Here is a 13,184-nt window from a genome sequence, read left to right on the forward strand (position 1 = left end):
CACTTCCTGGAATAGGCCAGATTCATTGATAGCATTACATATCAGGCAGCTACTGTACACATTCTAGATTACTGAGAGGCATGACAGGCACAAGCACAGTTACGGCACAAAATACACTTCTTACTCTGAACTAGAATAATAGCAGTCATAGAACAGGCTTAAAATCATGCATCACCAACACTCAGAGCAAACGATAAGGTGTGAAAGACGTGAAGCAACGACAGCCAGGCAGTGGAATGAGCACATAGTTTCTCCTGTTCCATCACCTTCATCCATCACCAACAACACAAAAGCCAAAGAATGAAAATATTTGCTGGTGTAAAGAAAAAAAAATGATAAAGGCCACTTTCCTTTATTTTGCATACTGGGCACTTTCTACAGTCAACGCCGGTCGTGGATCAGAATGTGTTAACTGAATGTAAAATTAAAGGAATCAGAATTATAACAAAAATATAAATGCAGCACTTTTGTTTTTGCTCCCATTTTTCCCGAGTTGAAGTAAAAGATCCAAGATTTTTTTCTGTGCACACAAAAGGTCTATTTCCCTCAAATTTGGTTCACAGATTTGTTAAAATCTATGTTACTGAGTGCTTCTCCTTTGCAAAGATAATTCGACCACTCTAAATTGTGCAGTTTGATATTGAAAAAAGACATTTACTTGGCACTGAACTATGGCTATTTCATATTGGGCAATGGATACAAACTTTTTCTCATGAGGGCAAAGTCATGACCCCCTGTACCAGGGGACAAAAGGGTACTGGAGCACACTGATTAATTCACAGCCTTAAATTCTGTAAACAGACTAACCTTTCATCACTACTGTCTTCATCGAAGTCCTCTGATGAAGACACAGCAATGTTGAAATGTTAGTTTGTTTGCACAATTAAAGGCTGTGAATTAATCAGTGTGCTCCAGTCCCCCTTTGTTCCCTGGAAGTTTGATGTCCTCAAGCTGATAAGCTCCTGATTCAGCTGCATTTTGTTGGAAGATGTATGGAGAACCCTGTTTCTCATGACCTGTCCTATTCTGCATCTGATTGGTTTACCTTGATATTCTTACCCTACCACTAACCAACTACTCTTCATGCCTAAACCTAATCAGCTTTGCCCTAATTGTATAGTTTAGTGTCTAATAAATGTCTTTTTTCACTCACTCACTAACACATCTTAATACATTTGTGAACAAAACTTTTGTGTGCATAAAGGAAGTCTGAGATTTTTCACATGGGAACAAAAACAAGTGTTGCATTGAGTGTGTTTTTCTTTTGGACCAAATAGTCATGAGAAGAAAATTTCTTAGATTTTTAACTGGAATATAAATCTTCCACAACGTAGCTGAAAATATAGTTTGTGCTCTTTGGTCGGTGTTTACAGCCAGGGAGCCTTCACTGGAAGAAAATGCAAAGGTTTCTAACTGTGTATGACGCACTACATTTCCCAGCTTGACCCTGGGGAGCTGAGCATGTACAGTGAGCCATATTCCTGCTGACCAGATTAGTAGCACCATGCTGTTGCGTACGTGTGTGTGTGTGTGTATGTTTGTGTTTGATTATGTCGCTGCTTGCATCCCTATGCACAATATGCGTCTGACTTAGGCAGGAGTGGCTCTGACTTCCTGTCCTCAGGGATGGGTGATCGGATACCCGGGGCAGGACAGTTACACCCGCCAGAGGTTTACTGGCAGGAAAGTTCAATGGGGGTTAGGAAAATGGAAACCCACACACACCTTTTCTCACCTCTCTGTGAGGTGCCCACTCAGGATGCAGGCATGGGATGGGATGGGGCTGCAGTATACTGATGGTGCATGATGTGGCTACACTGGAAAATGTAATGGAAGAAGTGGACACAATGAAACTTTTTCCGCCACTGAGCCTATTTTTATGCACATCAGGAAATACTGCAGAACCTGTCATACACCTGGTGCAAAGCCGGTGGCACAGGTGGATTTGCTATGTTATGTGAAAGATAGCAAATGCACTTGCACCTGGTCTGTGCTGCCACGGCTGGGAGGTCTAAAAATAAAGGTAAAACGAGGGTGCAGCCAGGCGCGTTTCCTGTCTTGTGCTCATCGCATTGGAGTAAAAGTCACTTGTGCCTTAGACTGGCTACAACCTGGTGGAAGTGCAAAGTCCATGGCGTCTAGTAAGTCTCAACAGACAAAGTATGCAAAGTCTGCATGGGATGGGATCACAGCTGTCAGATCATCTTTAAGCTGATAGGTGTATCCTGTTGTGCGCTGCTGGCGTGAGAGTTAGGACAAGACAGGATACCCCTGCACCCCAGGTGCAAGTCGGCAAAGGTGGATTTGGACACCTTGAATAAATTAAATCCAGTGTGCCTAGCGCTTTCCACTTGCACTTCAGATCAGCGTAAGATGTGTTATTGCACTGTTTACCAAAATAAAGCCAAAATAAAGGGAGGGTTTTAAAGGTTTTATGTTAATTTGTTGTGAAGCTGCCCATGCACTGTACAATGTTGTTTTTTAATTCCAAAACATGCAAGTGAATCATCTGTGATGTAAAGCCACAATTTATGTGCTGACACTGTATGGAGTAAACATCAAGCCACGACCTAAATGCACACACTGTGCATGTAAAATATAAAATAAAAATGGCCTGTTGACCTTTCAGACCGTTCTGGCAATTGACAATTATCAATAAAGATTTGTTTTAATGTTCCAATGCAGGTAGAAGAGTTTTTGCTGGCAATAATGTTAACAATGCAAAAGTGCTATTAAATGTACTGCCTTGATCATCCGTGTCATCTTGTGTGCCGAAACTTAAAAGACTTTAAAAAAAAAAGGTGGTTATAGACGTTGTTGTTGTTGTTCATTTTGCAGAGAGAATTGGAGGTACATGTGGCTACAATTTACTGTGCATATTTATGTCCACATGACACCATTTCAGATTCTCTTTGTTCTTGTGAGAAAAAGAGTGAGAAAAAAGGCACTGATGTTAGAGAATTGACTCGTGGCTGTGCTTCAGTGAGCTTAGCAATGGCCGACCGAAATTTCTGACATGTCAGAAATTCACGGACGTACAACAACTGTTTGGGAGCAGTTGATTGGTCCTTGCTCCCCCTTGTACATGGCATGGCAAACAACAAGCAAAAACTGAAATTCAGTCCGAATTTCAAACAGGTTTAAAACGTACAATGTGGCTTAAGGGATAATGTATAACATAGACCAAAGTATAATTAGTGTTCTTGTGGTTACCTGCAATTTTGTATACTTTGATGCTGAATTAGGATAAAGTAAGATAAAACTTCATTAATACCAAAGTGAAATATAAAATATAAAGAGTAGGAGGTGTAAATGTGAACAGTGAAAGGAATGTACATGATAATAATAATTATACTGCACAAACATGATTTTAAACATTTTAAACAATATAAATGTAATATAATACATAATAATATAATACATGATAATTAAAATAAGGATAATAATAATTGAATACTGTGGATTTTAAAAAACACCCTCCACACAAACAAGGAGTGTTTTCCATGACCAGATGTATGATGCACATTCATATCTGAGTTGCTGTGCGGCACGCGGTGCATCATGTGCATGCTTACACAGTTGTAGACACACGTGTTCGACTGCAGAAGGACATTCCTGAATGCCACATCAACCTTACCAGGACATTCATGCTCAGCCTAAATAGACAGTCTCCCGCCTCTAAACCCTTATTAACTCCTACCAGCGCACGGATTAAGTCTTGGGATTCAGACAGCTAACAACCCTGTATGTGTCTGGTACAAGCTGCTCACCCATTCACAATGCTTTATGACTGGCTACAACTCACAGACTCCTTCCACCGCCTCCCGCAGAGGGACATTTGCAAAACAAGTGCTTAGTTGAAGGGGACAGAAGTGGAGAGAGAGGGGAGTCAGGGGTGTATTTCAAAGATTACTGGAGGATGGGGAAGGAGGCGGGGATAACGTGGACTTTTTGACTGATATGGGCTTTTGAAAGCTGATGTGGTTCGAGACTGTTTAGCCAGAATGATTAACTTATTTAAAGGTTAGCATGACTCTCAAAGACAGTTTGGCATGCTGCACCTATTCGATAATGAAAAAAAAACTGAAATATATTACAACATGTCATGTGTACAAGAAATACAGTATATATTCAATGAGAAAACCTTGTAATATTGGGGTAGACAACCTACCTGGCTGATTTAAGAAATGGCTGCTGAATATATTAGCAAACTGTTGTATCGGTCTAATTCAGAAGACATTTTCCACAGAACAGAGAGGGCAGATGGGGCAAGAATCATTGAAGCGTTATGTTCTGGGTTTTTCACATGCAGACAGACATGGGCAAGTCCACATGGAGCGAACACTCCTGCAGAGTCAGTGCTCTAACCTTTAACTGAACATTTCACAAAGTACCAAAATACACTCAAGGACCTGCATGCAATAAATTCCAAAAGATTTCTCTATGTTTGGAATGCAACCTGTTGATGTAGACAATACTGACAAATAATACTGACAAAATAAAAGGAGTGAACTTGTAGAAAACATGATAAAATAAAGCAAATAATAAAGAGTTAAGTAGAAACACATTTCCTGTCATGTTTCATGATTTCATCAGAGCTTAAGTGTGAGATATGATGAAAGTTGCATTGTCACTTTCTGGTTGGCAACTATTTTGCAATAGATTTTCAGAGTGTGGGAAAACACTTCACAGACCTTGCACAACTGTGTGCTGAGATTCCAGTCAACAGTTGCAGAAAAATTGCTTTTGGTAAGTTTTCTTTTCAACTTGAACTAGGTTTAAAGCTATAACATCTGCATTAAAATGGTTAATAAGTTGATGAACTTGGCTAAGTGTAACGTGAATAAAACTTCAACATTTACTTGTAGATAAACATGATTCCTAGCTGAATCATGTCTGACTTTCATCAGTCATGGTGGTTGTTTAAAAGTGAAGATAACAACACACACGATCCCACTTCATGACATCATCAGACTACATCTTGTGTTATTGTTTTAATCTGAGAGAAACCCCAAGTGGCAGAATTTACATACCGTGCATTTAAAAAGATAAATAAATAGAAAATCTCAGGCTCAGATGCATTTATATAATTTATGGTACATGCTTTTAATCTAAGGCCACTGGTGCAGTTTTCTCTCAAGTAGGTCAGGCTCACTTGTGGCTCCTTCAAAGGCAGACATGACCTATTACAGAGATTTCACATATAAATGGGAAGCAGAGCACAGTGTATTAGGCAAACACTGTGAACTATGTCTGAAGGAAATTCACTTTCCCCACTCACCGTATGCCAAGTTGAGCACATACCCTTATGAAACCAAGAGAGTCCAGCAGAGAAATATAGTCTGTTGTGTGCCTGGCCTGTAGTCTTATGTGATCAGGGAAGTGGCTGTAAACCCAGCATAAGTTCAGACCTTAGAACTTTTGTACTCATTAATCTGATCAATTGTGAGTAATTCTTTAAGGCATGCAGAGTTAAATACACACACAAGACTTTTTACGAAAACCTTTTTTTGCTGCTTTTGGAAAAATGCTTTGAGGTGAGGGCAGTACATTCACACTGTTTGCATTAACTATTGACTTTGTGTACGGGATATCTTAGAGTTTGCTTATGAGTAATGCATGCAGAACATAAATACGTGTGCATGTGCATGCACTCTATACACAAAGTCACATGCATGCACTCTTATTTGATTTTATGATCTTGTAATGTCAGCACTTCAGCATATAATTACTCCTTCATAAATGAGCCACAAGCGCCGCAAAGAAAATGGTTTCATAACCACACCAGCAGGCCTGTCTCGCTAACAGCAGAACAGCAGGTAGATTAGGGACTAATGTTTGCCCCCGCGTGAGATGTTTTGACCTTGTTGCCAGTTTGCTGAAGTTACATAATGTCCCCAGACAGGTGAAAAAACAAATGACCAATTAATAGCGTCTCCCTGGAGAGCGACGACACACAGGCTGCTATGACAGTTCCAGCCAGTCAGGACCAGCGCAGCTGCAGGTGAGAACTTGGTTTGTTTGTATGTGAAGTGTGTGTTTGGGAGCTCCAGATTCCATACGAGTTTGGGTGTAGCTCCACGTACAGTATGTGTGCACACTGTGAAGCATACAAATATGCACAGCTTAAAAAAACAGTACAAAATAATATAAACCAGATCTAGTATGCAGTGCATATACAGATAGAAAATAATGTAAAGTAAAACAAAATAAAACAAGTGTTTCATGAGATTGTAAAATGCATGGAATCATGGGAGTTGTTGTCCTCACTGTTAAACAACCACATTATTGATGAAAATCTATCTGACATGACTCAAGTAGAAATCAAGTTCATGGACGAGATAATACTAAACTTTATTCACATTAGGTTTGTCATGTTCGCCTCCGTCCTTCCTCACTCTCTGACATATATGATATAGCCCATGTTTTCATGGAAGTTATAGCAACTAGCTAGCAAAAGCTACCAGGAAACGCACTGTTGCGTTGAATAAATTATATATTTTTCTGCCTGTTGTTGGAAACATTAAGATAATGTAAGTGCATAACTCAACACAATATATAACACGTCCAGCGTTTGCAGACATTTGAATGTGGAAATGTTACATACTACAGCTTTAATTCACAATAGTATGTGCAATATAGGCAGAATGGAACTCGTTTTTAATTCCCCTAAAATCACAGAGGTCACACAACTTCTTTTAAACCTAAATATTTTTAATTCAGCACAGCTCAGTAGCTGAATGAGGAGCAACAGTTCTTAAATGTTCTTTTCTGTGCGTTCGTGTCTGTTTATAGCCTGCTGTACGTGCATATGTGACCCTGTATGTGTGTGTTTTTCGTGCGGCGTGCCTCATCTGCCATCTCAGCTGAGCTCACAGCAGGGCCGGGGCAGGGCGAGGTGACGCCCAGCGCAGGCAGTGATAATCCTGAGGTGATGACATTTTGGTCTGGCCTCACAGGTATTGCAACAGAGCACCGCTTCTGCACAGGTTTGAGCAGAAATGAGGTTATGTAAAATACCATGGATCACATGCAGATGGCTCCCTCTTTACTTTTGTCTGTGAGCAACGTGGCCCATTTGCAAATGCTTTCCCGTCTGAGACTGTGTGTGGGGGTGTGTGTGTTGTGGCCCTGGGCAGACTTTTTAAAACACTAAACGTAGCATAATGCCTCAGTGTACCGTTACAAAACAATTCAGCGAGCACTTATCTGTCCTTTGTGGAGAGCATGCTGTGGAGGATTGTGGTATACATTTTCATATACTGTATTTGTGAGATTTGCTGGAATTCGTTGACAAAACATGGCAGAAATTAAATAGAATATTTACACATAATCACCTGAAAATAAGAATTGATGTGTTTTCGTTGCCTTGGAAGACAAACCAAACACTGGCTCAAGATATGGCGGTTTGCATTTTGCACGAATTTCGCTGCCACTGTAGTTTCTCCCACATGCTTGGAAGGGGAGATTTAGACAACGTTAGTGATGCACCCAAATCTAAAAATGTTATTTATGAACGCACAAATAATGGAAAACGGAAACAATGAAGAGTTGCTTGTTATTATTTGGGAAAAAAAATATTTCCAAAATGTAACGTGGTCATTTTATGAGTACTTTCTACTTTTATCAAAGCACATTTTTGCAGTACTTAACTTGAATATGAATATTATTATGGCAATATTAAATCTACTTATAACATTCAGGGTGTCTTGCTAGTTCAATTGGTAGAGTGTGCATCCCATGTATTGAAGCTGCTCCATCTGTTCTTTGCTCTTTGTAGCCACTTCCTGTCATAACTCTTTGATTAAAGGTATAAAAATGCCCTAACATTCTGTATAAATCCTGCCCACTTGCAGTCTTCTATCCAAATGCAGGTGCAGAGTAAGATAATTTTGTTTTTTGTTGAACAGATATGGGTACAGTGATGTCTCTGTGCACCTCTAGATGATGTGTTTTCAATCTGCAGTCTAGATGCCTCTAAATCCTACACACAGATCATTTAAGGTAGTGCAAGATATCAGCCAAATAGGTTAATATCCTGCCAGTATTCATGTACCAAAATGAAAGCTACATTACTGCTCATAATCCTGTATATTATAATCAAACCTTTTCATGTTGGGTCTGTGCTGTTTTATAGTACACTGTAATAAAGAACATGAAGTGTGTTTTTTGAACTTGGTGCCAACTGCCTCACTGCCTGACAAATTATACCCTTTCCACTTCCCCAATAGTTGCTCTGGCACAAAGGCAGTGGTTAAAGTTATACAACAGCAGACGACTGAGATTTCTTTATGCAGAAGTCTAAATTGGGCTCTTGGGGGTTCGGTGCTGTGAGGTGATGGTAAATGAAAGAGATCTGATACTGCCTGCGATCTGCAGGGAGAAGAAGAATCAAAGGAGGAAAGTTTTGATCCGAGGAGTTTGCTTTGGGGCTCGTGTCTTTGGTCGGAGTCAAGGGGTTATTGCCTGTTTTTCCCAACAGTTTTGAAGGTGTCGCGCTGTGCCGTGTCACTATTTTAGTGGCTTGCAGGCGGCACATGTACTGTATATATAAGCACAGAGACCCACACAAGTATATTAACATAATCATAGGTATAGAGGCAGGCATTCACACCCACATGCATACACCCATGTAAACATATACAGAGCAACGTATGATTTCCATCTTATTCAGCTGCCTCCTCTCACAGGATGACACCACCTTCTTTCCGGGAGACAAACAGAACAAAATTATACATGCTCTGACTTCTCTTTCTCAGTATAAAAACTTTGGAAACTTTTTACACGTTAATGACACAATAATGTAAATTTGGCAGAATTTTTTTTTTTTCAACTGTAGTTGTGAAAGCACACACATCCCCCTCTTTATTACACTTGTTTATACGTTGTTTGAGTGTCAAACACACACAAACAAAGACAAAACAAAACAAAGAAACTAATATTTCAAAATTTGTTAAAACTACAACATGGCAAAGAACTACGTATTTTGCAAAATCCTAAGCAACATCATACAATCACACACGTACTCAACCTGTTGTTCAGTTGCAGCACCGGCGTGCTGTGAGCACAAGAATAACTCCTCCGGCTTTTATACCTCAGCGAAATGCAGAAGTGGACCACGTGATAGTGAGGTGACATCTTCATGTATGCTTTCGCATCACGCCCTGCTGATGTGATGTACAGCGCTGAGACATTGAGGTAACTGTTCTGCGACCACAAACTTCCCCTATCTGCAAGAGAAATCAAGAACAGTGGCGAAATGACCCAGCAACAGGGGCCCAACCTTAGGGTGGCTCTGCTTCCTGTGATGAAAATATCTCCAGCAAAAGATCGTACATTTGTCAGGCAGCGTGTGACTTGCACCTTTTGAACTCAGTGATGAAATACATTGAAAAAGATCATGTGGAACTTTGAGGTACTCCTATGGTATATAGTAAAAAAAAACTTCTAAAACGATTGTGGCACTATATTATATATTTGTGATAGTAAAACAATGTCTTTAAAGCTGTAGCAGTATTTTTGGCATTATTGGTCAGGAGTTCCATAATAACCTTTAAGCATAATGTATTTCATGGGGTCTGAGAGAAAACTACACTTCTGCGCCCCCTCTTGTCTCTGTTTTCAGGCTTTAAAAATGTAGCTAATGATGAGAGACTTTGATCAATCACAGGTTGGTAAGATGTTACAAGTTAATTGTTAATTGTCTCATTCTCAAAATGTCTATTTCACACTCTGCAAATGAGATTCAACAATCAACCATTGGTGACACATTACACTGTCATAACCATGTCATAACACGACATGTCTTTATGAAGTTAGTAACTACTGTTGTAAGCTTCATTTAGTGAATTATGTAATTTTTAATGCAATGTTGACATCCTTCAAAATTATCTTTGTTATGACTACTGGACAGCTAATTAATCAGTTAGCCCACTTCAGCAATAAATAAACTAGCTAACCACTGTCTGTCCATCAGGGAACACTTATAATGGCCTCAATACTGAGTGTCAAAACCAACCACATATATGACAGTTTAATGTAATGTTAAAACATGAAGCTTGAACAGTGTCTTTAAGTTTGTGAATGTAAAAATGTCATGCAAAGACAGGTTATGTTGTCTTGGTTAATATCAAGTTGAGTTTCTCTGAGTTTCACAATGTCAATTTGTCAAGACATTTTTGTCTTGATTAATGTAAAGACATCTCAAACAATTTCAACTTTGCATTAAAAATTGCACAACTGAGTGAATGACACTTAAAGACAACAGTCATAAAGACTTCTTCATGTTGTTGAGAGGTGTCACAACATGGTTATGATAGTGTAATGACAGTCTTATGCATGCCCCTTCAAATAACAAACCTCTGCGATCCACCAGTCCAAAGCGTTGGTCATTGTATAACATGGGAATGAGTCTCAACAATCAACTATCTTGAATCACTGACTAACTCCCTTCATTAAAAAATACAACATTTGAACTCATGTACTTTGTTTTAGCCACTAAATCATTTTTCAGTATCATTCATGAACAAGAACCATCATCTATCCCAGCATGCCCTTGGTAGAGGACAGTGAAACAGCATAAAGAGGTCATCGGTCCATCACAAGACTCACACATTTAGACAGTCTTCTACACCTCAGAGACTCCAGTACACCAGAACTATATATATTTGTTGTAATGTGCAACACACAAACCACTGAGCTAGAATTTGAAATGAATAGGCATAAAGACAAGATGATCAAATAGGTGTGGTGTCATACCCTACGTACAGGTGTGTGCTAGACTTTGTATGAGGCAGTTGTTACATAACTTCTGTTGGCATTCACATGAAAAACAACTTTGTGGTCTATCCAGCTCACATGAACCAACAGCTCCTAATCTTCCCCAAAACTTATGAGCGTAAATTACAATCACTTACAGTAACTGGAAATGTTCGTGTGTGATATTGGCCAATGTGGTCACATTAGTCACATGACATCCCAAAGCTAAACTGAAACTGAATCCATGGGGGTTTCCAGCAGTAATTCACTACACACACCTCCAAGGTCTTCACTGTACACTTGTTTCGGAGAAGAAGGTTTAGCCTCATAGCACTCGGCTTTAACAAAAATTGTTTCCTTGAAGCAGTTTGGCATCATCAAAATCCAAGCAGGGGCTTATTTGTCTGCCAAGGAGAGGAGTCTCTTATGGGAACACTAAAAGCCAAACAAATTAAAAGAGATTGGGTGAGATTACCGTCCCAAAAAAGCAGCTTTATATGGGAGCAGTAAAATCATGGCAAGGCAGTGTTTGTTTGTGCGCAAGTTAAAGAGCTCCTGGCAGCTATTGGGAAGTTGTTGTGGAGATACCGGCCAAGTTGCTACATGAGCTGTAACATTATTGATCAATCTGGAAAACAGGGAGAATGTAAGACCCCACACACATGGGCTGACAAAACACAAGCACACGCATTGATTTTCAAGCAAATAAATCTGACGTTGTCACCGTTCTCCAAGAGCTCCATCCCGCCGTCTTCCAGTGGACAGACAGCAAGTGTTTAACGGTCAGGTTGACCCTGACAGGACTGTCAGAGATATAAAACAGATGCAGTAATCTGGCTCTCAACACACTTTTCAGTATATGAGAAGGAAGCCTGTGGTAATTGCATGCTGGCACAAGTCAGTTTGGCTGCCCCACTGAAGACACACGTTACTAAAATGTCACAGCTTTCTAACACCACATTCATGTCATCAAAATGCTGACAGCTGTTTTCCCAACCTTTCTATACATCCAGGAAAACTCAGTTCAGGATGCGTGTTTTTGCCAGCGACACTTTGCCTCACATTCATTCGGTTCCACGCTCTCACACCTGGGCCATTTATGACCAGTTCCCTGCTGTTGGCCACAGGTGTGAAACATACTTGTCACTGGCACAGAGGGAAGTTTTTTGGTTTGTCCCCAAGACATCCAGCTCTACACTATAAAAATTACATTTCAGTAATTGAAGCAGTGTAATGTTTGAATAAGGTCAATGCTGATTCCTGCTTTAGTGAAGGCAGTCTACTTTTGTGTATTATAACAACTTCGAATTACATCAGTTAACCTGCTATTCTTATTTCGGTAAAAGCGTATCAGTTAAGTCTCTCGTATTGTACGTCTGATGTCATAACATCCATGTCTTTTTCATATTTTTCACCCTGCAGGTGAGCCACCATTTTCTCTTGGTGACTTGGAAAGAAGCTTAAGTCTAATGTAAGACGAAATTATATGTTGTGATCAAATAATGTACTATGTTCGTAGCAAGAACTCTATCAAGTCCAGTTGCCTACGACAACCCTTGCTACGAATACTATGACCTGGATGACTGAGAGTCTTCACAGACAGTGTACTATGTTAGATTTAAAATAGTCCACCTGGATTGTTTAAATTGTAAGTTTTGGAAACTCAGTGATCAAAACCAGCTGTTGTGAAGTCAGGCTAATGTTAAGTTATGCTAACATGCAATCATACTGTATTTAACAAACTGACATAAAGCACTAAGGACACTATAAAAGAATTACATCTGACTTAAAGCATGTATAAGTTGTTATCTTGATTTGAAAAAACTGTCATTTTCAAACATTTATCTGTGTATTACCAAACGACAAATATATATGCTTAAATTCATCCAACATGTCTCTTTTTCCAGTGTACCAGCAGGAACATATCATCAACTAAAGGGCAGATATTAGCATTCTGCTTTAATATACTGTGTGAAAATATTGTATAAGCCAGGAATTTAATTTAAACCTCCCACATGGTAGGCAATACAGGCAAGAAATCAACCTCTAAACCGCTGATGCAACATCAGGACAGAGACACGGGTACAGGTAGTATTAGTGGGCCCTCTAGAGGCCTCAGGCTCCTGTTCACACCATGCACAGCTGCCAACAGTTACACCTTTCACTGGCCGTTCAGCAACACCAACCAAACAGTTATGAGCTATGGTGTTTGTTCACTTTTTTAACCTTTATCCTTAAATCCTGAGCCCAAGGCACTGCTGGTTTCCTGCCCTAACAGCTGCAGTAGTTGACTACATTCATCTATCATCCCACGTGTTAAACAGAAAGTAAGTGGACATAATGAGAACCAGCAGAACCTTGAACCTTCTCAACCTATGTTGAGATCCCCTGCTTTGATTTCCATATCATAGAGCAAGATAATTACG

This window comes from Lutjanus erythropterus, chromosome 5 (assembly GCF_056507025.1).
Source record: "Lutjanus erythropterus isolate fLutEry1 chromosome 5, fLutEry1.hap2, whole genome shotgun sequence".
Lineage (NCBI taxonomy): Eukaryota > Metazoa > Chordata > Actinopteri > Lutjaniformes > Lutjanidae > Lutjanus > Lutjanus erythropterus.